At 42.0% G+C, this 27,289-nt stretch overlaps 2 long non-coding RNA genes across 6 annotated transcripts in view; both read right to left on the reverse strand.

Annotated features, from left to right (window-relative positions):
* The window catches only part of LOC122210479, a 64,664-nt gene that overhangs the window by 25,319 nt on the left and 12,056 nt on the right, over positions 1-27,289 (reverse strand). For 2 of the 5 annotated variants that reach the window (XR_006198085.1, XR_006198084.1), the window contains 2 exons: positions 20,944-21,026; positions 7,545-9,426 (listed from right to left, as the gene is read on the reverse strand). This is a non-coding gene — a long non-coding RNA (uncharacterized LOC122210479). Of the gene's footprint in view, positions 1-7,544; positions 9,427-18,405; positions 20,564-20,943; positions 21,027-27,289 lie in introns of those variants that run through there. The other 3 variants (XR_006198087.1, XR_006198086.1, XR_006198088.1) reach the window with 3 other exon arrangements.
* On the reverse strand, positions 13,391-14,266 carry LOC122210480. Its single transcript, XR_006198089.1, has 2 exons — positions 14,141-14,266; positions 13,391-13,962 (listed from the first exon to the last, which is right to left on the reverse strand). It is a non-coding gene; the product is annotated as an uncharacterized LOC122210480 (long non-coding RNA).

A 27,289-nucleotide genomic window follows, 5' to 3' on the forward strand; every position in this document is an offset into this window, starting at 1 on the left:
CTATCCAGGATGGTCAGCTCACAGTGTAGTCAGAATCCGTATTCCAGAGGAAACATTTCCAGGTACTGTGGTGTCTTGAAGAACTCTAAATTTGCTAATGTACACACTAAATGTCAACATTTTATTGATGAAATTAGTGTCTGTTAACTAGAATGATGAACTTCAAAAACTGGCTCTGATGTTGAAATTAAAGGTGGTCAAGGTTATATGGATTGGCTAGTTGCTCGCCCCGCCCTTGCAAGAAGAGGTTAAAGAATCCAGCTTGGCCTGCAGCCCTTGGCCTTTGGGATGATGTCCTAATCCAATCCCCTAAAAGATCCTCTGTCCAGGTTTCAGTAAGGGTAACAGAATTCTGTTTCCTGAGGGAACCTTTTAGGCAAGGTGGTGGTCAGAACATCTCAAAGGGCCAAGAACCACTTCCTTGAGCCTGCAAAACAGGCTACAAGAACTGTTTTCTTGCTTAGTATAGTATCTGTACTTGTGACAGAAGTTGGTGTGACACTGTTTTCATTACCATCTGGCTGTGGAGGGTGATCTGAGGGGAGGCGCGTACGTGGGTTTTTGTGGGGAGGGGTTCTGTGCGTGACAGTGATCTACCAACGGCTGTACACAAATACATTAGCTCCAGTCAGTTCATGACAACTGCCTCATCCCAGCCCCTTTTCTGTTTTCTCTCTTCTTAAACTCCTGAAGTCCATGGGTACACTGGATCTTCCATGGGTTAGTCTTTCATCCTTTCCATCTCTTTTGTGCTGCATTCTAGCGTATTCCTTCTATTGTTTCAAAAAATTGGTCAAGTGTGTCTGATACATTAAATTTTTTCCGATTGACATCAGAGTAGAGGCACCAAGAGGGCAGAAACCTCTGTGTTTTATTCATTGCTTTGCTACCAACCAGTAGCATTGCTTTGCTATTGTGCTCGCATATTAAGGAGACACTCCCAGTAATTTTTAAGCTGAGCATGGATACCATGAGAGCAAGACTGTAACGGGCATTTTAACTCTTCCTCCTCCTCCTCCACCTAGTCCTAGGTTCCAGGGGCTGCTATGTGGGGAGCTCTGCTCCCTGCTTCCTAGGGCACAGCACCTCCTAGGGTTTTGACTCCACGCAGGGGTCTCCGTCCCAGCCTCCCTGAGTTTTGTCAGGTCATGCCTCTTGCTCTTCAAGTCCCACAGTCCGCTGGTGAGGCTAACAGCCGAGATGATGGTAATCTCCTGGGTCTGAGTAGCTTCCAGCTCCCAAGTTTACCACCCTGGTTTTGCTTTCTCTTCATTTCTGGCAGTTGAGACTTCTTTCTTTTGCAGTCAGCCGTGTGTAATTGTTATGTTTTATCTGACATCTCTAGGAGTTGGGGGCTCTCGGGTAGTGGTGGCAGGAAGGTTTACGTTTAGCTAGTCTGCCATGACACCAAGATTCCTGGAAATGTACTCTACGTGAGATGGGAAAAACCAAACCACCGACTTGTTTAAAGCTACTGTTTTAGAATTTTCTGTTATACTGTAGTGAAATTAGATCACTGACACACTTTGAAAAGCAGATCAAAGAAAGACAATACAAACTGAGAGAAGAAAATGTTTAGTAAAAAGGTATGAAGGTAAAAAGCAAGAACAGGGAGAGGGGAAAATGCAAGTGGGACACGTTGAGGGGTTCCTTTAAAACACAGGAACTGGGAAATGATCTGGACAAAACTCTCATAGGCAACGAAGGTTTATATACCCATAATCAATGGACTGAAAGGTACCTGATAACCAACTGATGTTATTTGTATTAGGAGTACTGAGAAGAATTCTTTCTACACTTCCACCTTTTATAAGGAGAATGCAACCAATAAAGACCTATACTGCCCTAATGTTTTCAGTGTCTCCAGTTATCAATGATTAACTGCGGCAAGCAGGATGAAGCAGAGACCTGCCTTTTTGTGTTGAGAAAATATTAACTTCTAATTATGGGACTTAATTCCTGGCTGTACCGTTGCCATTTGGTCTTTGTCTGCTCTCGCTTATGACATTAGCATGACGGCAGTAAAGCTGGTCACCATTTAACATTTTAGTTCTGTTTTTCAACATCTAACCTAGAGTACAACTAACTTAACGTTTCTAACGGCACACAATTGCGTCTTGAATAAAATAGGTTGGCTTTTCTCAAACTTAAAGGGTATAGTAGCGATTTACACTAAATGAGACAGAACATCTCCATCAGGTGGCTCAGGTTGAGTTATCCTGTTGCAAGGAGAGTGGCTCAGGGGCCACCTTCCATCTCTCTGCTCCTACCGAACGTTTCCCCCCCAAACCTCCGCTTTCCCACTGGGTCTGCCCCCGACTAAAAGAAACGAACTCCAAGAGCTATGTGAGTGCCTTCCTTCAAGCAAGCACAGTGCTAGTACCAGATGAGTATTCCTTCACATTAATCTTCTAACAACCATGGCAAAGAGCCGTACTCCGTTCTACCCAGAGCACGGTCTCCAACCCTTCCTGTAGTCTATTTTGTCTGTTGCAACATATGATATGAAGCAGCCACGCCTACTTTGTGCAGAAAATAATGTGATTCCTGTCAGATGGCACAAAACAGCAGCGCTGCAACATGAACCCAGAGCTCTGATTCCGAGATCAATACTCTCCTCTACTGTCATTGTGATGCCGTTAGACAGTTACCGATCAGAGTACTTTAGTTCTATTTAGTGGACAGCTGGCTCCACCCAGCAGTATTTTCTTTATATTCTTATTGGTAGGCAAACACTGTGAAGTAGTAAAACATCCTTAGGAATACAATGGCAATTAAAAGTTGTTTTTTAAAAAAAAAACTGTTAAAAATAGGGGTGCAGTGGGAGGGGGGTAGGTTGAGAACACGACCAGGATTTTTGAGAACATGTCTCCTTCTCAGCTTTGCTCCAGATTATTGTCCATTGAGGGGGGAGGGGATTCGACTTAAAAACAAGAATAAAATTTTATTCTTTCAACAAAATTTACCATGTCAGACACTGAGCTTATGCAGATGAACAAACCGGTCTCTGTCTCCAAGGGGCTCATAATCTCAAAGGAGAAGAAGACACGCAGATAAATTAGAGATACGTTTAGCGCCAGTAACAGCGTTGGAGTTGAGTGCAAGACACGTTTATGGCACAAAGACTGATTTTACCTAGGAGGTCCAAGACCTAAATCTTGTTAAGACTTGACATCTGAGTTTTCAAGAAGGAGATATTTCCCGAGTACTTAATATGTGCAGATAGCGTGCTGAGTGGTTTATGTGGATTACCTCATTAACTCCTCATTACAATTTAGGAGACAGGTGACTCCAGTGACAGGTGCGTCCGGGCGGTGGAACCTGGCACTCACTCTGCTACACACTGTGCTCCACCGACACGCCCACACCTACAGACGGACCCCCTGGATGCGGTCGCCCTGGGGAAGGGATTGATGGGACTGTAATGCTCTCACTTACACACAAGGCATATGGGGTCAGAATGCTTCAGGAATCAGCCAAAGGTCACATAATATACGGAGAGACCCTTCCTTCTCTCGGGGGCCTGGCTGGTGTATGATCACTTATTCCTGAAAATTTCTTCTCCTCCTGCTTTCCCTTCGGCTCCTTCAAACACTCCACTGGCACGGAGAACTGTCTCAGATAGCTGACCAGAGGGTGACGTCCTTAAATGAGTACAGCACAAGGACACATGACTTAACAGGGTTAGCTTGCATTTAAAACAAGATATTTACTATAAATATCGGTGTTTTATAAGCAATGACCTGAAAAGACCGAGAGACCAGTAAGACAGGTTTGCCAACTTTTATGAACACTGCTTCTTACATACTCAACCTATCACACATAGAAATAAACACAAGGCATGGATTCAAATCCCAGGACACCCCCACAATGTCAGCAAAGGCTCGTGCTCTGCCCTGTCCAGAGCACCAGCTCTCCCCCTTACAGTGACACGTCCCTGTGCAGCACAGCCACACGGAGTTTGCGAAGTGCTCAGACTGGTTCCTAGTGTCAGCACCCCTGGGAGCCTTCCACCTGCCGTGCTTGAGCTGCCTGAGGGATGTTCAGTCACTTTTTAATATATAACCAAACAGTGCAAACTATCCTGTCTGTCCAGTCTGAAGCTAAAAAATCTTGACCGCTTGTGTGAAAATAAAGTCCGAATAACGTCCTTTGGTCCATAATAAAAACCGTCGTTCTTACTGTACGTGCAGTTTTAAAAACATACTTTATGCTAAATGTTCATGGTAGGGGGCTAGGATTCCGATGCAGATAACGTTGCTCGAGGGTAGCGTGCACTACAGTATCTTGTGCTGGTTTAGGCTTAACACACAAATACAGACAACGGTTCTGCAATTTCCCTGGTATCACTGCGTTTGTTTCCCATCATGAAGTGACGGTCCCATTCTAAATCCTACGGATTCCAGAACGAAGACAATATGAAAACTGACAGGAACCAAAAAAATACCAGCAAACTTCTCGAGGACAAAAGCGAACATTTACCTGGCAGCACAGCACACAGTGGTTCTGTGAAGGTATGAAAGTCAGAATCACACGCTCATCACACACTTCTAAACGATTACAGATGTTTCATTCTAGACTGACTGTGTACATGAGGGTAAACCAGTTCCGTGTATTTAGTGTCTCAATCTCCACAAATGACTCAAAACTGCCTCCTGAATACGAACCACAGCACGCCCTCCGCACTCAGGAATCTCCTTCACTTTAACTGCTCAGTAACTACAAGCAACTTAACTTCCCTGAGTCCCAGGCTCCTCAACTGCAAAATGCACTAGTAACAGTCACCTTGAAGGGCAGCTACAAGGCTTACAGGAGAGCACATATACCTAGATAAATGCCTAGATAAGTCTCAGTACAATAGGTGTTTCACAGACACTGTGAATACTCAACAGAGTAATAGTGAAAGACATATTTCAATGAGTGACAAATTCAGAACACCCAAGGACTAAGGTTTTTATTTTATTTTTTAAATGTTTATATTTTTGAGAGAGAGAGACAGTGCGCACACGAGAGAGGGGGAGGGGCAGAGAGAGAGGGAGACACAGGATCCGAGGCAGGCTCCAGCCTGGGAGCTGTCAGCACAGGGCCCGACGCGGGGCTTGAACTCACGAGCTGCGAGATCATGACCCGAGCTGAAGTCGGACACTTAACCAACTGAGCCACCCAGGCACCCCAGGACTAAGGTTTGTTAATGCAAAAACGAACTGACAGACTTTTTAATATGTTTTACAATTAAAAAAAATTAATCTGAATAAACGTCTAAAAGAGATCAAGTAACTATAAAATAAAATTTGAAATGTTGAGAAAGTACATGGTCTGTTCCTCAAAGTCATCTTCTTTCTCAGTATATAAAGACTGATGTCGTATAATCAATGGCATTTCTCAGCTTTGATGAAATCTAACTTGAAAAGATTAAAATGTAGTATATTTAGGATAATATACTTATAATATTGAAGGTGGAAAGGGCCTACCTAAAGAAAGACAACAAAAACCCAGAAGTCACAGAATATTATGTAACAGTTTTTTTTAAATTTTTTTTAATGTTTATTTTTGAGACAGAGAGAGACAGAGCATGAGCAGGGGAGGGGCAGAGAGAGAGAGGGAGACACAGGTTCCGAAGCAGGCTCCAGGCTCTGAGCTGTCAGCACAGAGCCCCGATGTGGGGCTTGAACTCACAAGCCATGAGATCATGACCTGAACCAAAGTCTGATGCTTAATCGACTGAGCCACCCAGGTGCCCCTACATAACAGTTTTAAATAAAGTTAAAAAACATGGACAGATAAGGAGGAAATATTTGCAACGCATATGACATAGCAAGGAAAAAAAATGTCCCAAGTGTATTAAGTCTCTAGAAAGCAGTAAGAACAAATTAGGAAACCAGAAGAAATATGTGCAAAAGATATGAATATGCAATCCAAAGGAAAGACTGAAAGAAAGAAGGTGGGTGGTGAGGAAGGAAGGTAAAGGGGAGAAAGAAAGAAGCCAGCACAGGTATGAAAAGATGTTAACTTCACCTTTCGACGAGGGAATGCAAACAGGAGACACAACTTTGCAACTATCCATCCGAGCGGCAAAAATGAACAAGACTGATGACGTTCTGGCAATGATGTGAGGAAACGGGGGCTCTTTTATATTGTTAATCAAAGTATAAACTTGGCACAGATTGAGATTAACTCAGCAAGATGCGTTAAGTATTTTAAATAGACATCTTCCTTGACACCGCAACTGTACCTTTACCAGTTGCCCTGTAGAAACTGTTACGCCACGCATCAACACATTGGTATTTTGCAGGACCGTTGCAACAGAGCAACCAACCTCCAGGTCCACCAATGGGGAAGCAAGTATGTTACGGCACATTATATACGGAACTAAAAAACTAGTGACACAGAGATGCGAAAAGTTCTCCTAAATGCAGGAAAAAAAGGCACATGCTACCAACAGTAGGATTCCATGATGTCAGAAGCCCCACCCACGCCCATAGGGTGTATGTGTGTAAAAACACGGAAAGAATTTGGAAGGCCGTGCACTGCTCACAACCTAGAGTGTAACAGAGGAAGGTGTGCCACCTGAGTGTGAAGACAGCGACGGGGCACCTGCACATTTTACTCTAAATAGACGGAATGAATGGCCAAACATTTAGAAAATTATCTGAAAACAAAAGATCTGCCAACACCCAGTTCCCAAACTCTATTTCTCATTCATACTGACAACCTCACCGAACAGTAATGCAGTATTCTGGCTAATATGGAATCTTCCTGTGCTACTGACTATGTGCAAGAAAGAATTTTAAGCAAATGACTGTTCAATACAAATTGGATAGTCAAAACAAAAATTTTCACAGATAAGCTATAGAATAAGGAGAATTTATAAGGTCAAAATGAAGGCTAACGTATACCTTTAGGAACCTTTTATACTTTTTCAAAGAAACCTTATGAAGATCTTTTCTCCCCCCTGGGGAATTTGGACTTGTATAAAATTTGCATGGAGAACAAGTAGCAAAGGAACTTCCTCAAACTACTTTTAAAAAACAAAACCAACAGCTCAAACCCTGTCTTTAAATATTTTTACGTGGACAAATAGTGAACACAGCTTCATATTCTTTAAAGAATCACTTTGAAATAAGCAAGGAAAAGGTCAGAACTTTTAAGCCAGTTATAATTACATCTGGTTAGTCCCAAGACAGTTAAGTAGTTGAACAGGTTCTACGGCTAAGATTTTGATTCGTGGAACAGTTTTACTTGGCCTCATAGAAATAATGTGTATTACATTCTAAAAATACCCTTGGGACTGGTTCTGTTCCATAAAATTAAAGGAAGTTAAAAGTAATATAAAAAAGTAATCCTAATTTATGTACTCATAAAAATCCTAAATGTGAAACTGGTTTTATAATGTAATGGCAGTTTTATGAAGAATTAAAAGTTATTAACAAAACCTACCTTTCATGTAATCCAGATTTTGTTACTAGCGTATTTCTAGTGTAAAAAAAAAAAAAAATCTCAGTATGCTTTAACAATGAAGAAATTATATAGTTGGTTACTATCATTTTGCGTAAGATTTTGTACCGAATAACAGTTTGACCTTTATCAAAAAGTAAAATCATTTTTTAAACAGAACTTAAAGGAAAGCTCTCATATATCACAGATTCTGCATCTTAACTGTCATTTCTTGATTACTGAAGTCGATAGGAGACATTATTGGCTCAGAACCCTACATTTCTACTACTGGGAATCAGTGAGATAAGGAAAGACACAATGAAATCAAAGTTAAATAATTGATGCCAACTGCTTAGCAAATAATTATGAGGAGATGGATCAAATCTTCAAACTGGACAGAAAATGGTCCAAGTTTAATGTCAGGTCATATTCAAATTTATCAAAGACATCCACCTCTGTATTATACTCCCTATCCATCAATTAAATAATAAATAGCAACTGTTAAAAAGGGGAAGAAATGGGGACATTTTCACATTTATCCAGATGCTGTGATGTTTCATACTTAAAAGCACATATTCATCACAACAGAATTTATATTACATTTCTAATAAATACATAGTGTTTAAAGAAATCACAGCATGTATTTTCCTGTAAGGGTGGAGGACAGCTCAGTGCAACTTAGAATGTTTCACTTTATTAAGTAAAACAAGATACACCCTCAAATCTTAAGTATAACTCATCTTTCACACAGAGTTTTTTCTAAGTGACAACACGGGGCACAGCTGGCAGTCCACATGAGCAGAGGCTCTGTTATACAGTCAGGAAGGCAGGTGATACTCACAGGCAAACACATGACCATTCAACAAAGAAAACAAAACAATGAATTAAAAAGCACAGCCTAAACCACACGACATGCTACATATTGTTTAATATCCGAGCATATAAAAGAAAAATTCTGTATTTTAGTCCCTGAGGTTCAAAGGTGAATTGATGGAGAACTCCCAAATACACCTTATTTGAAAATCACATTTTATAAAACTACCTTTAGATTAGACAATGCTTCCATAACACACTGCAAGGTTTTACCTGATTGTAAGTTATAATTGAAGCATTTGCCAAATTTCAAAGGAACATGTAGCACTCACTGAAATATAGGTTTTGTATCCAAGTACATAATAGCTCTCAGTAACAAATAATGAAAAATCACCCTATTATTTTGAATAAAATGTAATTGGACAAACAGCACTCATCTTTTCAACAGGTTCCATGCTTTAATTTCACATTTTTATTTAATTGTGAATTTCTCATGACAGGTAGATATAGTCCATAGGAAAAGCATCCAATGTGGATTCTAACTCAGGATTTAGGCAAAGACGAGGGTTTACAGACACCGGCCAAGCTGCTAGAGAATAATGTGTACTTCTTAAGCAATTTTGGTTTTGGGGTGGTTGTTTGTTTTTTTTAACTTACCAAGAAATGAAGACTTCCTGGAATTGAAAAACAAAGCTACAGAAAATTTTAAGTATTTTCAATAGAAGCATGAAATGTAAAAGTATCATTTAAACCAAGCAATACATACTTAGAACTAATTATTAGATATTAGCTGATCTTTAAATTATTTGAAATGTATGACACAATTATACTCTGGGGAAAATAACAGATAACAGACATATTTTTAAAGTAATAGTAATGGCTCCCACTTAACGAAGAGCTCACCGAGTACCAGGAATCGCTCTAACACTCTCCTGGTATTAACTCATTTGGTGTAACAGTCCCAGTAGGTAGGTACCGCTATAATCCCAATAAAGCAGCCTGCCGCAGGCGGGGCATGGGGAGAGTCTTAACCTCGGCGCGGTGGCACAGCTGGCCAGCGGCAGGCCTAGAACAGGAGTTCAGGACGGTGGGCTTCAAAACTCTGTACCACTAAATTACAGTCTTGTCAAAGATGCGAACCATTTCCATTAAACCAGAAAGTTGGTGTCATCGTTGCTGCTAAAATAAAAACGAGTTATGTCTAATTAGACATAACAGCAATTACTTATCGAACACCTAAAACGTGCTACGTACTATTACGAGCACTGTAGCTAGCATTAATAACAGCTAACATCTTAGCAATTATTCAGTGCTTAATGTGACAGGCACTGTCCTAATGAACCACTTTACACCCGTCATCTAGATCGATCCTTACAACAAATGGTCCTGTGAAGTGGATGCCGTACCTATTTTGCAGATGAGAAAAGCACTGAGGTGTGAAACAGTGCCTTTCCCTCCTCCCACTCACCTAGCAAATTCACTGGTACAGCCCAGATGGCTACAAATGTCTGATGTCAAGGCCATGTTTGTTAAAGCACACTGCAACACCTACAGATCTGACCCCAACTACCACACGAGGACATTTTTTTGTCCTTTTACCTAGAGTCTTATGTCATGCTAGAGACAGAACAGCACAAAATTAAAAGACATGACAGTAATTTAAATTTATAGTAATTACACTAAAAAAAAAAAAATCAAGCCTCTCTGTACTGTTCTTGCCAAATCCGACATCAATGTTAATGGTTGATATTCCAAGTCAGCTGAAGTAAACATCCACCTCCCAGCCAATCCGTGTATTACAGCTGAGTGTAGGATGTTTACATGAACTACAACTTGGTTTATGAAACCCTTTACTGTGTTTACACTGGCCCTTTACCTGACCCTCAAATTTATATTAAAGTAAATATGATGACTTATTATATGTTTTAAAAAGACAATTTTGTAGAATCTGTTGAAAAAAGAATTGGTACAGTGATCCACATAAATGAGGCAACAGTCGGAAGGTATTTTGAGACGAAGTTTAGAATCCAAGGGACAAGGCAGAAGTGATATTCCTTACACTGAAATAATTTATGGCAATGTATGCAGACATCCTGTGAATGTTCCAGATCTAAATGTGGCTGATTTTACAGCCTCTCGTCTTCCTATATCCCTCTCTTCAAAACAAGTGAACTTGCACTTATAGGAACCCATTTGATGGCCAGTACGATGCATCAATCACCCATTCTTTCTCATGAAGAAGAGTCCCATTTGGGGCAAAAGACAAAATTAATAAAACACCTCTGAGGAGTCCCAAGCTCACTGGTGGCCTTTCTCGTCCTCATTTCTCTTCCTCATTTCTCTTCCTCTCCCTTGCCTCTCTGCATCTCCCCCACGTTCACAATTCAGATACTTTCACCGCAGGAACATCTCTCCCACACTCTCGCATCTCTCCACCTTGCACTGTCCCAACTGCTGTGGAGTTGCCCACGGAAATCGCTTCTCCTCTCCCTGCATTCCTCTGATTAAACTCATATTACTGCAAACATCTCTATTTAGCATTAAAGTGGCCTTACCGATACACTTGCATTAAAGAAGAAGAAATCCTCAAATTTGGAAGTAAAATGAAATTTAAGAGCCACTGCAGGCAAACTGTAAAAATCCTTGGAATTTTACAGGCATCCGAGGATGTTTTGGAACCTCCTGAGTCTCTACCTGGCCTGGCCTCTTGTCCCCTCCGGGCTACTTTTCAACAAGTATCAAGTCTCAAGATTAAACACACACACACACACACACACACACACACACACACACACGTCTTTCTTCTTCCCCTCTAGGAGTATTGTTTTTCTGTTTCAACTACTCCTACTGCAACAGTATTTTTTTTTCTTCTGCTTTTCTTTGCAAATATATTCAAATAGCATTTCTTGGGCTGGGCAATTAACATGATACTTTCTCTGGGAGAAAAATGGGCCTCAGGTTTCTAACAAACCTGTTTAAAAAAATAATCAAATTTTTGGATTACTACAGATTTTTAAGTTGGGGATTTAATTTTTTTTTTTTTTTTTTTTTTACTCAGTCACTCAATGGGCAAATACCAAACAGGAAAAAGAATGTTAAGATGAGCCCCATGGCTCTGAAAGTATGGACCCAGAACAGCAGTGTCTGTAGCATCTGGGAATTTAGGGGGAAAATGCACATTCTCAAGCCACACCCCAGACCTCCTGCGCCAGAAGCTCTTGAAGGGCCCAGCAATCTGTGCTTTTAATAAGCACTCTAAGTAATTTTGATACACACTAATATTTGAAAACCAGTAGACTAATTGTTTCACCAAATATGTTGCAAAGTCAAAGCAGAAACAGCGGGGAACGGCAATTATTTGGAAGTCTGTAACATGCTACAGATAAGAAAAAAGCCAACGTCAAAACATGTATCATATGTCCACACATAATTAACTAAGCTAAGGAAACTGTGACAGAGACAATCTGAAACAGCATCATTTTAAAAAGTAATTAAGCTCAGACTGATATTCGAACTTAAAAAAAAAAAAAAAAATTCCTGAATACATACAGCCTGAGAAGCACATTCATTCACTGAAGTTTTTGTCAGAGGGGTGAAAAGGAGCCAGATTTGGAATGTGCTCCATGCAAGGAAGAAGGCATGTTGGGAATTAAAGTCTAGCATTCACTGATGGGCCACCCCAAGCCTCTGACTCTGTGTGGAACGAACTCAGATACAGAGACCAGTGAGGACCCATCCACTAATGTGTTGTTAACCAAGAAAATTTGTACACAAGCATATCTAATTGGAAATGAACTTGACACAATTCAGTAGTTTAGCTTGTTTGCTTAACAAAGTAATCCCTAATAAAACAGATTAAGGAAAAAAACCCTGTCATTTTCAGAATGGTGTTCCGTAACTACCAATGTTTTGCTTTTAATATTAATTTGTTCAAAAATCTTAAGTAGTAGTTTCTGAGCTAAGGCCTGTCAATAAAGACCACACACTTCTCCCCAAAAAAACTAAATTAAAAGCTAGGGAAACAAGTTGTTACAGGTTTACCGGAAAATACTGACAATTTAACATCTTAAGGCATTTGTTCTAAATAATTGCTAAAGTTGCAGGCCAATGAGAGTTTGTGGGTCTTCAAAATTAAAACACGAAGAAGTCATCTGCAAATGACTAAAAGGCTGCACGCACGTACACTGAAGCAAGGGCGTCCAGGATTAAAACTGACATGGTCTCTGATCCACCTCATTAGGGCAGAATAATATAGAACAAATGTTATGTAACGCTGATTGTACCATTAATCCTGCAGCATCACGGGATAACTCGACTAGCTGGGAAGAGTAGAACAACTCTGCCCCCCTTTTAGCTTGGATTTGGGCTATCATTTTGAAAAACCTGCCAAATGGAGCTGTGCAAATGATTAAAGCAGGCAGTTTCTATCCATCTTGCTGAATTTGAAAGCAATACCCAACTTTTTCACAGCAATTAAACAATGTCACCTGCTTTAACAAAATACTCCTGTTACCAGAAAACTCTTTCTGCCTTTGCCAGGGAGCACTTCTAGGGCTCTCAGAAATGGTCCTATCCATTTGCAGCTATCTGGAATCTAAGGCTCCCAACGCGCTAAAATGGAGAGTCATGGAATATGCAATAAACCTGCTTCATGAAGAGTTCAGAGGGGACGCCTGATGCATGCTAATTGTCAAGCTGGAAAATTATACTTACAAGTTGCCAGGCTACTTGGGTCTGAAGCAGCGAACTACCCTCCCTCCCTCCGCGCCTGACCAAATAAGTCTGGTAAACCGCCACTCTAACAAAGAAGCCTTTAAAAATAAATGCTGTAGTATGGATACATCTGTAATAGCTGCATTTTGACCCAAACTTTCATTTGCTCATCTGCATTAAAAACATAAGAAATAGCAGATAGTTCTGCAATAATATAAGATTGTTATTAGAATCCTATACATGCAAGGTGCGTTACTCGATGGCGGGAAAACAGAGTTCTATCGAGTGTGTCCCTGCCCTCAGAAAGCTTGCCACACGAACAAAAAAAGACATGCATTTAAAAGGAGATTAGCAAGAACTTCATCTTTTGGTTTAATTATGGACTGAACCTAACACGGTATGATGGTCAGCAGTAATAAATAATAATAAGTAGGAGAAAATACCAATGCTTTATTGAAGAGAAAAATTTCAATACAACACCTGTTTCCCAGGATCTAAAGGACAGATAAAAATAAGAAATCATATATTTAGAACTCGGAAAAAAAGCTGCTATAAAATTATACATGATCGATTAGTCACAATGAATGCCTTCTGTGAGAAAAGCCCTGTAACATTCAGCTCTGTGGGGAAACACAACACGTAGAGAGCGCACCTGCTCACACGGCATCCATCCATACTCGGGTGAGGAAAAGGCACGCGAGAACCTGGAAACACTTCTAACCACTGGTAAACGCTGTGCGCAGGCTCCGTGGTCTGCAGTCACGCATACTCCCGACAGCAGTGTTCGGACAGGAGCTGTGACATCACTCAGGGTGAGGAGCGCAGGCAGTTGGTGGGAGAAGAGGGAGACCAAGTTCACGCACGTAACACCTCTTCAGTACAGAGAAACTGAAACTTCTAGGTTGTATGTCGCTGGGGGTGGTCCTGATACATCCAATCTGCAGAATTTCTAAGGGAGGAGATCAGTCTCCTGAGCTGCTGGGAAGTCAAACTCCAGCCCACCTGGAAACGCCATAAGGACCAGAAGTTCACGGATAGGGCAAAAACAAACCTAACGACCCCCAGCGAAAACAAAGTTTTCCCCTAAGTCCTCTCTGGCCCAGCAGCAGCCTGGCTCAGGCAAGCTTGGGCCTGCTCTGCTGCAGGGTGCCCGGTCATCAGGACCGCAGCCCACACTGACCTCTGTCACAACACGGGCGGCCTCCCAGACAGCGGTAAACGGAGGAATCGAAACATTTCTGGTGTTTCCCATGCATTCGCCAGCCTCGCCAATTCCACTTCTTAGGTACAATGAGACCAAATGATGCCTGTGAACAGCCGGTAGCAGCAAACATCTGACTGAAAGCTTTGCTGTGTCTCACAGCTTCCAGTCGGGGATGTTTACAACAACAGGCTTTCTGAAGAGCAAATGCACAGAAGGAATAGACACTCATGTGGCCTGTCACCTTCTTTATCTAATGATTTACAGGCTCTTTAGCGCTGAATGACGTCTGTGACATTTTAGAAAATAATAAGGTTAATGTTATCAACTAGTTAGCAAGAGAATCAGCTGCAACTCTTCCCAAACGGACTAATTAACAAAGCAGATACACATTATAAATTTAACTGGGCAAACATGCAAAATTAAATATATTACACCCAGTTCCCCTACATGAAGATCTATGTTTCTACTTAAGACACGCAAAAATGAGTGTTTCTCTCTGTAAACCTGGAGTTTCAAAATCAGTAAGAAACACAGCAGAAGGACAATCCTAATAACCAGAGTGACCATCCATCCATCCAAACCAGTCTCAATTTGTACCTGTTGCCCCGATACTGTTATGAAAAGTGACTGCCTTCATCAATGGAAGTGTCCTAATGTAGACCGCGAATACAGAGGGTTTTACTTGGCAGGACATCTACACCAAGAGTCTAATGTTCTTCCCTATCCCCATTAGATTTAGGTTAGGGATGGACAGTCCACAGAAATGAACAAAGCGAAGTAGAAAATCAGAGGAACAACCTCATGAGCTTGGCTTTGTTCATAAAGCAATACATCGAAACCATTTTGTTTTCCACACTACTTACCTGAAAGACAGAAGGAAGATAGGAAATCTGCATTCCATCAAAACCAGACTTGCTTGAGTCTAAAATAAGCATGTGTACGTACGTACATACATACACAGACACACACACACACACCCTTTAGGATAACTATTGAAAACACCAATATACACAAATGTGCTAATTCTCTAATATCAATTTTTGGAGTTTGGGTTTTTCTGGAGCAATGGTTACTGGTATCTACCCTGTGATAATATCTAAAGGTTGCTCTTAACAGTTTTTGTTTGTTTAAATGTTATAAATAACTCTTCTCCATTATAGAATATAGAAATAATGAGGAAAGTGCATGTGGTCTCTATGGATACAAGATGACCTTCTTTGTTTCTGAAGACAAATACTTAAAAAAAAAAAAAAAATCCAGTGACGATTTACAACAAAGACTATTCAAGCTGTTCTACAATTGAAAATTTGCAGATTTAAATTAGAAAAATAATTATTTCATGCCGAGGTAGGCACGGGATGCTTGACTAATGAGGATGCTGCACATTAAGTGGCCGTGAACCAGTTACTACCAACTCCCGCCTTCAATTTCCCTCTCTGTTCTCAGTTTAAGCTTTTGTTATTGTTGTTAATGCTTATTTATTTTTGAGAGCAAGCAAGTGGGGGAGAGGCGGGAGGGGTGGGGGGGGACAGGGTATCTGAAGCCGGCTCTGTGCTGACAGTAGAGACCCTGACGCGGGGCTCGAACTCACGAACCACGAGATCATGACCTAAGCTGAAGTCGGGCGCTTAACCGACTGAGCCACCCAGGCACCCCTCTCAGTTTAATCTTCTCGGAGGCTGATCACAAGAACGACACTTGTATCAGAGCTGCTCTATTTAACTCAGACACATAACACATAGACACTTTTCTTCAGGGTTAGGAGGTGACCCTGTCAAGTGCCACACACTTGTACACGACATAGTCTTGAAGGCAGCTGAAAAAGAACCGTGCGTAAGTGGGATAGAGAAGAACGCTACAAGAAAATCGAATACAAAATACCTTCTATAGACACCATCTTCAGTCATAACATATAACCTGTACTTTATAAATGTTCTTTAATTCTGTTCTTTTATTCACAACCAAACGCACGTACGCTGTGGCTCAAGGTTTGCCATTTTTGACACACTGACTTCCAGCTGTCACAGTGTACTTTTCAGTAGCTGAGCTGCCCTTCTTACCACCAGCTCTGCCACTTCCACTCTTCTGTTCACAAATCTTCATAAAAACAGGCAAAGTATACACTACATACGTACAAACAAGCTATTTTAACCTCCAGAAGTTATCCATTTACATCTAATTCGAAACACTGTTTTCAAAAGCAGGAAATCTACTTAATACTGTACTTGAGAAAAAGAATCCTCTTCTAAAGATAAGAGGTGTAAATGACTCTCCCACTGCCTTTCGCAAAGTCTGCTTATTACATAGTCTCCTCAGAGGGATCACGTCCGTTCAAACAAAGCCTTGCACTTCAGCTGACACACTAGCTGTGTGACCTTGAGTAAGTCACTTAACTACTCAGAATCAGTTTCCTAATCTGGAAAATAAGAAAACCTTATAATGGAATTACAAGCAATTTTCAGAGTGATTGTGAAGATTAAGTAAAGAAAATTACGTGAGCATAAAAGCATACTATACTGGAAAAATAAAGCATGATATTACATGATATTACTATATTACATGATAGTAATAGTGTTTACAGGTTTGTACTCAGGCTTTTTTGGAAACCTTGCCCCTGAAAGCAAAAGTCTGCATCTGAAAGAGCTGACAACCGTGAGGGTGTTTGTCTGTGTGAACACAAGAGTTCTACAGGATTCTACTTGACACGGCATTAACTAACTTGGGCAAAAAACAAAGCAAAACTCAGGCAAGCAAACAAAGCAAACCAAACCATTGGCTTCCTCCACACCAGATAGGCTAACTGGGCTCATCTATAAGTGATGATATAATGACAATGACATCAGAAACACTATTGGGGCACCTGGGTGGCTCAGTCTGTGAAGCGTCTAACTCTTGATTTCAACTCAGGTCAGGATCTCACGGTTCAGGAGCTCGAGCTCTTCACTCAGAGCGTGGAGCCTGCCTGGGAACCTGTCTCCTCCTTTACCTGCTCCTCCCCTGCTCACTCTCTCCCTCTCCCTCTCTCAAAAATACATAAACAGTTTTAAAAAATATTAGAAACACTATTCTTTCTTACTTTTCGGTTAAGAAAATCTTATTTAAAATGTTAATTTAAACAGCACTTTAAGAATTACTGTGCAAATTAAGCCATAACCAAACTATACTTTATCTGCTCAAATGCAAAAAAAAAAAAAAAACAAAAACAAAAAAAAAAAACCCAGTTCTCTTAGTCATTCAAACAGTTGCCTTAGTTAAAATTACATTGTATTTAAAGATCCAAAAGGTCTTCTTTTTCATTGGCAAGTACTCATCAAAAATCCTTGTGATACGTGAACAGGTCTCAAAGCAATCGGAACATTCTTGTATCAAGTTCGGATCAATGTGCATCTGTGAGTTAAAAATCACTTGCAGATGAACCTATGGAGCTGGACTGCTCACCCCACAGCTAACTTGAACGTCACTGGATGGGAATGGCAGCCACGAGTGCACCAAAAGTCTCCAAAGAACGCAAAGGCAGGCTGGAGACTTGTGTGGCGAGCTGGGAGGCCCTGGCTGGCCTCTATCGTGTCCTCCTCCCATTGCTGACTACTAACACCACATTGGCCTTGACGGCTCCTCGGGCGTCAGGAGCACAGATTCTCTGGCGCTCTGTGGCCCCCCACCTGCAGGGGGCAGGGGCACGCTCTGAAGTGGGCTGCTAAAGCAGATGCGCAGGGTGTGGTCCGCCTTCTAGCCTGTGCTCAGCACAGCCCCGATCATCACGCAGAGACGTCAGACTCCGTCCACTCTCAGTGGAGCCCCGGGTGGGCCAGGCTGCCCCACTTGGCCATCACAAAGGTGGAGAACACCCACCAGTACTTCTCAACAAACCAGTAACCTATGAGAGGTACATCTTTGGGGAAGCCCTGGCCTCGACTATCTACGGAAAGAATAACTGGTTGAGGCACTGATCCAGGCGTGGGGCGAGAGTGGTGGATAAAGCTGGTAAGGTACCTATTCTCATAGAAATTACAATCTAGGGGCGCCTGGGTGGCTCATTCGGTTAAGCGGCCGACTTCGGCTCAGGTCATGATCTCGCGGTCCGTGAGTTCAAGCCCCGCGTCGGGCTCTGTGCTGACAGCTCAGAGCCTGGAGCCTGTTTCAGATTCTGTGTCTCCCTCTCTCTGACCCTCCCCCGTTCATGCTCTGTCTTTCTCTGTCTCAAAAATAAATAAACGTTAAAAAAAAAATTAAAAAAAAAAAAAAGAAATTACAATCTAAAGGAAGCTACAGGTCGGATGAGGTGGTGAAAGGAATTTACAAGAACTGCTGATGATTTTTAAGACACAAAATAAGATTAGATCCCTGTGTAAAGATCAGACTGCTGGTAAAACAGATGATGATCTGAAAGGCGGGAGCAGGGAGGTGGTAAGGATAAGCAACTCATGAGGATAAGGCTGTTGCAGTAGTCAGATCATGAAGACCTGCCTCATGATGAAGAGGATGATTAAAAAAAGAAAGTACAGATATGAGATTTACTTAAAGGTAGAAATCTTCATAGTTTCTCACAGTCTGCATAGCAGGTGTTAACAGCTTGTTGACAAATCCCGAATGTTTTTTTGTTTTTTTTTAATCTCTGGCATTTGCTTGTCACCATATAATGTTCTTTTTGTCTTAAAAGCAGAGGCAAGGATACATTCTAGGGGAAGGTACTAGTTCATTTAGGTCTTATTCTAGTTTCATAAAGGCTAGCACCTGAGTTGTTGGCTCTATCTTCTGGACTGGGGAGTTTTATAGTTGAAAAAAAGAAAAAAGGCATTAAAAATAAAAGAGGGGAAAACCAACTGTCGGCTACTTAGTGGAAGGCAGGAGTACATGAGAGACAGAACAATTAAAAATTTAAGTCCAGGCCAGTGAGATACTTGAGAAGAAAAAGTATAAGCACGAACTTATCAATTCCCTCAAAGTTTCAAAAGAAAGAAACTTGTCAAGTAGCTTGAGGAGGGGGAATAAACAGTAACAGAATTAAGATCACCTTAACTGCATTCCAAACAAACCCCATAAACAGGAATCCATACAAGCTGAAGACTGGGAAGCAGAGTTAAAGACACCCCTCTGATGTTGGGAATGGAAAAGGGTACTTATTCAAAGAGCAATCGATTCTAGGCAACCAAAATGTGTGACAAGCACTGAAGAGGTCAATCAGGATGCCATTGCGGGAATTTTGCATAATTCACGGTACGAAAAATAAAAACTTTAACAACCAAAATACTGTCATTCTCAGTTCAGAAAAAACAAGTACTTCCATGCAGCTAGAATGACAGGGGAAAACCGCTCAGCAGGCACTGGCACGCACAGTTCTCTTCCATCTTTTGAAATGACGAGCATACACGGTACACGGAGTCTCTGACTGTGACAAAATGATCACACGCATCCCTAATACCGTAATTCTGTTCGTGTCTCTACAACTCCAACCATGGAGCCGTCACCCTTTTAAATAAATAAGTAAGTAAGTAAGTAAGTAAGTAAATAAATAAATAAATAATTTTTGGCATCCTCTTCCGATAGTCCGCTCTCAGGAAGAAGTACTGGACAATACTAAAGAAACGTGAGAGCTTTACGATCAGACAGAACTAGGCCAACATTTAACTCTGTGACTCTGGCAAAGTGACTTAACTTTTCTGTGGCTACTTTCCCATCTGTAAAACGAGAACTGAAAACACCTATCTTGCAGTGAGGACTGATTAAAACAACGTAACGTTCGCCAAATACAGAGCTCAGCAGCAGGCACACAGCTAATATGCAATAAATGGAAGGAGAACAGGAGGGAAGAAGGGTCTTTACCTCCTCTTTCAACTTTGTTCACACAGCTCTTCCCACGCTCAGTTCCTTAGATTTCCCTTTTACGAATCCTGCTTATCCTTCAAGGCCCGGTTCAAACGCCAAATTCCTCGTGAAAACTTGGCCAATCAAAGCAGCCACTTACACATACTACAGCCGTGCATCCGTACTGAGAACTGTCAACACGCACCCAGCGCTTACTGTGTTTGCGGCCGTGTTCTTAGGGTGTCACGTGCATGAACTTACTGACCCTCATAACAGCCCCGCCAGCGAAGTACTGGTCTCGTTCGGTTTTGTGCACGGAGTTGGAGAGACAGAAAGCAGTCGGCCCCGAGCCCCACGGCAGCTGACGGACCGGGCCGTGCGCGCCGCAGCCTGGCCGCAGAGCCCGTTCTCACCCAGGCCACAAGCCTCCACGGTCAACCGAGAAGGAGCAGTAGTCATTACCGACACCCTCAGAGAGCTGCTAGTTTTATAGTTAGTGCAGCTGGAGATGTTTTCTACACCAGCTACAGTCATTCACAATAGACAGCTTATTCATCGTTCGTAGGAAATGCCTCTATGGTTCAGCTCCTCAATCTGCACAAAATAAAGGGGGGGGGGGGGAAGCGGTGGAACAGTTACTCACACAAGCTGATCATTTTTTAGACTGTTAAGTCCAATCTTTTCCGTTCATATGTCCAGAATTCTACCTCTCTTCCTCATAAGGCCCAGGAGACAATGGAGATGGGTCATTTTAGCCTCATGTGACCCAAGGGAGGGAGAAAGCCAGATCACCTACTGTATTAGACTGTCAAAACCGGCTGTTTTCTAATATTCTGTGAACACAGAGTACAGTCATCAGGAACTCATCATCTAATATTCTGGACAACGTATGTCGTACCTGCAGGCTTTGACTTGACACACACTCTCACACGTGCAGGGTCTGAAGGTGCATCTCGCAGGTGAAAGATACTCACGTTCTTCTTCACACGAAGGTAGGCTCAGGGGTATGGAACTGGATCTCATCAACGAACGAACGAACGAACGAATGAATCACCCCCTGCAAATAAGCACATATCTCTTGTGTGGGAGACACAAAGTTCGCGTCTTCCCTTTTTAATCAGACTTTATAATACAGAACCAAGGGCAGGAATAAAACATACCTGCACAGGGCATATGTTTTGGTTATACAGAAGATAACAAGCTCTTGAAAGGGAAAGACTTAAAAGGAAACTACCGTCACTGCTGTAACTACCGCAGTGCTATTTCATCTACCTGTTCTCTCAATGCACGTTGGCGGCTTTATTTTAAGATTCAGAACATGTTAGAACCTCAACGACGAACTTCATATGCCAGTTTTCTTAGGAATGGCCACATTCCCAAATGAAATACAGTAAAAAGGTAAACGGGTCAAAATAAACACAAAACGGTTGTTTCCATTTCCTTTGGGAATTTTTCAAAAATTAAGAATTCATGAAATCTGCATCACTTGAACAGGGACACGACGAGACTGAGTGTTCCTATGGATTCCTGTGTGAAAGACACACTGCCATCACGGTGGCTCCTCATGTCTGTCCATCTGTCCCTGGGTACACGCTGGGGCCTCAGTGCCCTCAGGGGCAGGAGCAGAGCAGAGCTGTCCAGTCAAGTCTTCCTGGTCGGACAGGGCCTGCCTGACACGAGGCCTTCAAACTGGCTTATGTGTAGCCCACAGCTATGGCCGGAAGGCAAAAAGGACAGAAGAGGCCACACGGCTGGGGCCACATAATGTATACTTTACGAAGGGGCCAAGCACCCAACCTGCACGTACACGGACTCCGCACTTGCAGTCGTTCAGACCCGCTCACCACTCACACCCACAGCCCACTAAGCTCCTCTTACGGTGGCACGTAACATGCATGGCAACTGTTCCCATAATAAGGGAGGGCCTGTTGGATCCGTCTCGGTTGCCTCAGTTCAGGGGTAAGTGGAAAACGGTACAGGTGTCAAACAAATACGTGACAGAGAAGAAGACAGCAAGTGTAAAGCAAACCGATGTCACAGTTTTTCCCTGGTTCCACATTCTGCCTCAAGAATCTCTCATCCTGCAACTGGGGGATCATAAAAACCAGGTGCATTTTATTTCTTATGTTAACATAATGGGACCCATTTAGCCTCTCTGGATCTGAGCTGCCTCCTCTATAAAAGGAATTAAGACTAAAAAATTCGTAAGGTCCGTTCAGCTCAATAAGTCCATGATTCTGTGAAGGAATCCTATATAAAGATTTGTTAATATTTACCAAAAGTTTCCATATGGTAATTATGCCCACGGACGAAACCAAAGATGTGCCCTTTCCTGATACACTAGTCAACTGCCACTCGTACTTAAAAAGAAAAAAAATCCACAAAATACTATTTTTGAAAATATATACAAGTGCACAAGGAATCTTAGTAAACGTTAAGAGATATAAAATAGTATTTGCTTTCGATAACCCAGACTTGGCTTTCATAGAATCTGGCTGGGATTTTTATATCAGAAAAGAAATACGTAGTTTACTCCGATGTTTCTTGGGCAACTAGGAATCCCAGTCATGCTAAAGTACACAGCTGGCTCAGCTAGGTTCATGTTTTCAAAGGTCCATGGAACATTTCCATCAAATAATCACGCTACTTTTTCCCTGAAAACCCTCCAGTGGCTTCCCTCTGCACTTAGAATAAGATCCAATCTCCTTACTGTGGCCCATCAGGCACTATGCAGGCTGCCCTGACTTCTCTCCTGTTCTCCAGCGGCATCTCCGGGCTCCTCTCCGCAACCCCAGTGCGCCAACTCTCCCCCATTTTACAGGCCGTGCACTCGCTCGTCTCTCTGCCAGACACGTTTGCATGTAGATCATACACCTGGCTCCTTCGAATCCTTCTGGGGTCTTTACTGAAACACCACTTCCTCTAAGAGGTCTCTTTCCTACCCGGGCCTCTTGGAAGGGGGCTCCCCAGCCCAGTAATTCTGTGTCACATCTCTCTGATTTTCTTCTCAGTTCTTATCACAACCCGAAATTACGTGGTTTGCTTATTCCTTTACTTGTTTGCAGCCTGCCTCTCCTGTCATAACCTGCCAGACAGAAGCTTTCAAAGAGTAGGAGCCTCACTTATCTTTTTTCCTCCTATAATTCTAGAGCCTGGCACAGTGGCTATAGGCTTTTTTGGAGAAATTGACAAAGTTCTTCTAAATTCATAAAGAAAACCTAATACCGTTAAACATTAAATAAATAAAGTAATACAGTAATGGGAGCTGTTCTGTTTAAAAGGACTATTCCAGGCTCTTTATACAAAGCATCCTACTTTATGATGGCTCCATGAAATAGATATTCGTCCATTTTACAGAAGAGGAACAGAGGCTCAAAAAAAGTTAAATGACTTGATCAAAGAATGGCATAAAAATGTTTCCTAAGATATGAACTTGTATCTTTTCTCCCAAACTTTGTCCTTCCTTTTTAAAAGGAGATCAGCACCTCCACTCTGCCAATTAACTAGGTTCTACATTCCAAATCCACTACATCCTTAATCTCTAAACTACGTAAGAATGGCTTAATCCTGTGTTACTAAAAAGAAACTCAAATGAGGTAAGATTCTTACAATGAAACTGCCATTTCTGTCATGTGATTCTGACAAATAAGCAAAGTGGGAGGTTAAGTAATGATAGTAGGAAGTGTCTAAAATAATTCCTATTTTTACTTATTTTTAATTTTATTTTTTTAATGTTCTTATTTATTTTTGAGACAGACAGAACATAAGCCAGGGGGGAGGGGCAGAGATAGAGGGAGACACAGAATGGGAAGCAGGCTCCAGGCTCTGAGCTGTCAGCACAGAGCCCACGGCAGGGCTCAAACTCGTGAACCGTGAGATCATGACCTGAGCCGAAGCTGGATGCTTAACCAACCGACTGAGCCACCCAGGTGCCCCTAAAATAATTCCTATTTTTAAAAGGATAGGTCTAAGGGTGCCAGGGTGGCTCAGTTGGTTAAGCATCTGACTCGATTTCAGCTCAGGCCATGAGCTCACAGATCCTGAGACTGAGTCCCACATAGGGCTCTGTGCTGACATCACAGAGTTGGCCTGAGATTCTCTCTCCCTCCTTCTCTCTCTCTGCCCCTCCCCTACTCACTGGTGCATGTGTGCACTCTCTCAAAACAAATAAACAGTTAAAAAACAATAAATAAAAGGATAGGTCTACAAAGAAGAAAGTAATCTTAACCTAGAATGAAAACACTGCCATTCAACTGTTTTAAGAATTGTGAGGGGCGCCTGGGTGGCTTGGTCGGTTGAGCGTCCGACTTCGGCTCAGGTCATGATCTCACAGTCTGTGAGTTCAAGCCCCGCGTCAGGCTCTGTGCTGACAGCTCAGAGCCTGGAGCCTGTTTCGGATTCTGTGTCTCCCTCTCTCTCTGCTCCTCCCCTGTTCATGCTCTGTCTCTCTCTGTCTCAAAAATAAATAAACGTTAAAAAAAAAAAAAATTAAAAAAAAAAAGAATTGTGAAAAGGCTAGTCAAACAAACAACTAGTGAATTAGCAACAATCAAAAACTCACCTTTAAAAATATGTATCCTCTATAACCGTATTAAAAAAATAGAACACACTTAGCCGCTGTGAAGGTTAAATTTTGTGTCAACTTGGCTAGGTTTTGTGCCCAGCTATCTGATCAAACACTAGTCTAGATGTTGCTGTGGACATATTTTGTGGACATGATTGACATTTTCAATCAACCGACGTTAAATAAAGGAGATTATCCTTCATAAGGTGCCTGCGCCCTATTCAATCACAGTTGAAGGCCTTCAAAGCAAAAAACTGAGGTTTCCTGGGGAAGAAGGAATTCTGCCTCAAATCAGGAACAGTAATCCTGCCTGAGTTTCCAGCCTGCCAGCCTATGCTACAGACTTTGCACTCAGGACCACAACATCAACTCTTCTGCCTGAAGTTCCAGTCTGCTGGCCTGTCCTACAGATTTCAGACTTGCCAGCAATCACGTGAGCCCAGTTTTCAGTGTCTCTGTCTCTACGCGCGTGCACACACACACACCCCTATACCTAACATAAGACTGATTCATCCACTCCACTCTTAGATATTTACCCAAGAAAAATAAGGACATACATCCATACGGAGACATCTATGTGGATGTTCGCTGCAATTCTATTTGTAAACCCCCAAAACTGGAAATAACCCAATGTCGATCAAGAGGTGAATAACACCAAACTACAATATACCCATACAATGGTATTCTACTTAACAATGAAAAAGGAATAAACTACTGATGCATGTTACAACATGGATAAATCTCAAAATAATCATGCAGGGGAAAGAAGCTGGACCAAAGAGAGTATACACTTTATTCTAGGACATGCCAATGAATGCAAACAGTGGTTGCCTGGGGAGTAATGGGGGCATTACCAAGAGACTTCTGGGGATGATGGATATGTTCAGTATCTTGACAGTGATGATGGTTTATGAGGATACATATATGTTCAAAGCTTATTAAACTGTACACTTTTTTATACGTGTGTGTGTGTGTGTGTATATATATATATATTTTGTTTTGTTTTGTTTTGGAGAGAGAGGGGAGAGAGCAAGCAAGGGGCAGAGAGAGAGAGAGAGAGAGAGAGAGAGAGAGAGAGAGAGAATTCAAGCAGGCTCTGCACTGTCAGCATGGAGCCCAACGTGGGGCTCGATCTCACGAACTGGGAAATCATGACCCAAGCTGAGATCAAGAGTCAGACACTTAACCAACTGAGCCACCCAGGTGCCCCAAACTGTACACTTTCAATATGTGCAGTTTACTGTGTAACAATTATATCTCAGTAAAATTGTTTTTAAAAAGGTAGAAATTTGTTAGAAGTGCTAAGAAAAATTTTAAAAAGACTTAAAAGATAACAAAGGCCGACTTCCTTACTTGGGATCAATTGTCAACAGACAACCTAAAAGACTGCTTCACTCCCATCTGGAGTCAGCCTTTATAAACAAGAAGAATGATCTTTAATCTGGGAAGGGTAAAAAAAGATTAAGGGGAAAAAAGGAAGAAAGAAAAAAGGAACTCAAGCCCAAAATAAAAAGGAGACAGAAAAAGAAGGAATTGCTTTAAATTCGTATTTATAGATCAAGAAAAATTGTATTCTAAGACATTAAATGTATCTGCAAGTTTGGTAACTTCTAAGGAATCATGAAGAAATACCATGAGGGTGGATGTAGAATTCATGCAAAATTCCAGAACAGATTAAAAAACTATGATTAATAAGGAGCTGGCTTCTGTAACATTTATTTGCTCCTGGTCCTCAACCCTTTCCAATGATTCCTTCTCGGCTTCCCTTCTGGGTTCTTGTCTCACCTGCTCCTTACATACGGGCATTTTCCAGATCTCTGTTCAACTACTATTCTCACTCCACAACGGGGCTGGTAACCTGCCAGGGGAATCATGATTCCCTTTGATAATGTGATGAAAACTACAGCCCACAATCACGCATGTTCACATGATTATTATTTCCAAGGCTTCAAGTGCTCCCCCAAACCCCGGGCACGTATTCCTCAGCTTCTCCTCGCAGAATCCCAGCTGGGCTCTGTCTCGCTAACATCCCCACGCAAAGGGCGATGTACAGACAGCTGTGAAAATGGGAAACCTGAAAGCTTGCAGACATAACTGACATGGAACCCGGGACCCCATCTCTCTGCGCATGCTGGAGAAACGGTTCAACCAGGCAAATTCTTGGGTTACTTCGTGAGTGCTGATGGATGCATTGATGAAAGAAGTTCCTGCTGACTTTCTGTAGAAGCCCATCCTCTTAAACATTTTCGTACAAAAGGTGGATTTGAATGAGGATTTAGAAAACATGCTGGTCAAATTCTGGATGAGAAGAAGTTGTGGCAGTGGTAGCTGGACCAGAGATGTACGATTTACAACATGCTGACTGACTCAGCCTAGGGGTGAGGCAAAGGTCAGCAAAGAGCCCCAACTTCACAGACCTTTCCATATAGGTATTCTCCTTTTGCCCAACTACTGATAACCTGTGGACATCTAACGCACTCACCAAAACTGCATTCTCCTCGAGGACAAAGCCTGCACCTTATGTGTCTTCAGAGATCACCTCGAGTGACGTCAGCATCACACTGTTTGGGCTGTACTATCGTGTCACAAATGACTCCAACGTCACAGTGCCTACAACACGAGGGTTTCTCACTTACGTTAACAATGGCTGTCATGAATCAGCTTTCGCTCTGTTCCATCGCTCTGGGACCCAGTCCGAAGCCTCTCTCACTCTGGGACCGGCCCTAGCTAAGGCATACTGGTTCCATGACAGAGGG

The sequence above is a fragment of the Panthera leo genome, chromosome F2, assembly GCF_018350215.1.
Source record: "Panthera leo isolate Ple1 chromosome F2, P.leo_Ple1_pat1.1, whole genome shotgun sequence".
Taxonomy (NCBI): domain Eukaryota; kingdom Metazoa; phylum Chordata; class Mammalia; order Carnivora; family Felidae; genus Panthera; species Panthera leo.